Below are 2,779 nucleotides of genomic sequence, written 5' to 3' on the forward strand. Positions count from 1 at the left end.
TATATATATATATATATATATATATATATATGGGTGTATGTGTATGTTTGTCTGTCTGTCTGTCTGTATGTATGTTTGTATGTATGTATGTATCTTCTATTCTTTAATTATTATAAATCTTCCACTGACGAGTGAGCTGATTTCCAACAAAGATACAAGGCTCTATCTTTTGGGATGTATGTATGTATAAAATGGCTGCGACTCGATTTCGAGAAATGTCTTCGTTCTTTATGAACCTATCAAACACTATACCTGTAATTATTGAGGCCCTGGGACATATAACACACTGCCCAAATACCAATGTTGAGAAATTAGGCTTCTCAAAATCAGAAAAAAAGAAAGTTAATTCGAAGACTACAGATCCAATCCATCACTGGAATTGTAAGAATCGGTAAAACTTTCCAGAAGTTTATCATTTAAATATATATGAGCATGTCTAGACATGCAAATGTATGCTGAGAATGTATATATTAAACATACAAATCTGCACATACATACATACATACATACATACATACATACAAATAAAAATACCTTGTTGATATTGATATTCCAATGAAGAAGCCTCGAATCTAGGTTAGAAACCGGTTCTTTCTTTATTGGCAAGAAATTTTGAAATAAACTTTGTCTTCCCTAACTTATTATAACTTGCACACTCTCCTTATAAGTTACCAGGTTATTTTTTCCTATTTCTTTCTGTTTCTTATATTTTGTACTTTCCTATTCTTACACAAAATATTTCTCTAACAACCATTTTTATACAACATATACTTTTGACAATTTGCTCTCCGTCTGTTGGATGAATTTTTTCTGCTTCTTCTTGATTGTTTATTTTAGCAAGTAGCATGTTTAACGTGTGTAGAGTAGGTCAACATTTATCAAACCAACCTTAATATATTGTAAGTATCTTTATCGATCGAAGGTAAATCTGGTACTCAAAATATATGTGATCTTGACCAGATCCGGACGCACAAGTCAGAATTACACTAAATACTGTAAAGACGTTTGTTCGATAATCAAAATCAGAGTTTGTGATGTACATGACCTAGTCAGGAACATTATCAGCATTTGCTTTAAGCCTAAATGCAAATCTCGCCTTCATTTCATAATCTTAACCTTCTTCTTTATATCACTGAGCGCATATCTTCCGACACCTTTAAGTTTAATTTATCCAGCGTAATATCTACAAATAAATTGAAAGCTATCGATTGATTGCGTGATTCAAATAAATTCTTTTGTCCACCAACCGTATAAATACAGGTAGCTTGTTTCGATTGGTTTATTTGCTAAGATCGGTAGATAGAAGTAGACATTGATCAAAGAACTAACGAAGCTGATGGTAAAGCTGATAATTTATTTATCGTCTAAACTGTAAAGGATTCTGACAAGAAGAAAGAAAAAAAAGACATAATACCCCAAGTTTATGAGCGTGTTTAAGAAAGGTGAAATAAGCTTCTATAGTTAGAGGGAAAGTTAGTTAAAGTTGCTCGCTTATCCTTACAAGGGTAGAATAAATCTGACGATTTAAGAACATATCTTTTTCGAAAAGAATTGTCCTTACTTTGTTCTTAAATTGTCAGAACCACGATAAAAGAAATACAAAATAATCTAGTTTATGGAAACTGGAAGAAAGAAACATTGAAAGGCAGAAGATACTGATTCTAGTGAGACATTTCTGGTTGGTTGAATTTCAACTGAAATTTAAGTATACTTAGCAAGTCTGTAGCAGTCATGAATATTAAAGGTAAGTAAATTAATGAATGGAAAGAGAGATAATTTAAATTGTTTTGTTGTCATGGAACATACGCTGATTTGTGCTTCGTTACATTAGATTTACCATTATCATTCCCCATTTCCAAAGAGAATGAAGTGGGGACGCAGGGTTTCTAACAGTCATGGTTCGACCGATAAAATATCTGTAGCATTTAGTAACGTACATATACATTCTTATTTCATATCAGATATTCCAGTTCATCCATCTGTGTGCTATGCAACTTGTGTCTAAGATAGAAATCAGAGGGCAGTAAATGAGGGAGTCAGTCATTCGCTCGAACTAAATGCTAGTATGTATTGTCTATTCGACTTTCCTTTCTAATTTAATGAGATGATAATAAAAGCTCAAGTAATACACAGAAATTCGATCCAATCGATTATAAATTTTTACTTTAGAAAATCGTGGCTTTGCACCTATGTAAGAAATTATTATCATTTCTAGTTAACCTGCTAAGTGAAACTCTTGATATCAATAAAAACAAGGACACAGCTTTATTGAAATAATTCATTGAAAATTGTGAAAACAGGGAGCTGATGAAAATATTTCTTCTGAAGAATGTAATACATTGTCTACATCTAGATATGAACTTCTACGACTTTGCATTTATTAATCAGTTATTTGTTTTTCTTCTTAAAATCTTGTTTCTGTTTAAACGCTTTTAAATTCTGATTCTCCTTTTTTTTTTTTTGCAAATACATTTTACTACGATTAGAAGAAAATTAGTCATCTGTACTAGGATTTGATCACAACATTGTGGACGGTCTTCACAAACACGATACACCAAATATGTTTGATTTAGCAGTTGTTTCAATATTCAGCCACAGAAACCGTGAGAGAAATCATGAAAGCAAGTAATTTTTCTCGAAGTAAAAAATACTTGTTTCCTCTGATAATTCGTTCCATCGCATTGCATCCTTTTGGGGTCGAGAAATAAAGAATCAGTCCTGTACAGGAGTCAGTAGTTTAAAAGAGGATGACTCTTCCTGGACACAACTATATAAGATC

This window comes from Octopus bimaculoides, chromosome 8 (assembly GCF_001194135.2).
Source record: "Octopus bimaculoides isolate UCB-OBI-ISO-001 chromosome 8, ASM119413v2, whole genome shotgun sequence".
Lineage (NCBI taxonomy): Eukaryota > Metazoa > Mollusca > Cephalopoda > Octopoda > Octopodidae > Octopus > Octopus bimaculoides.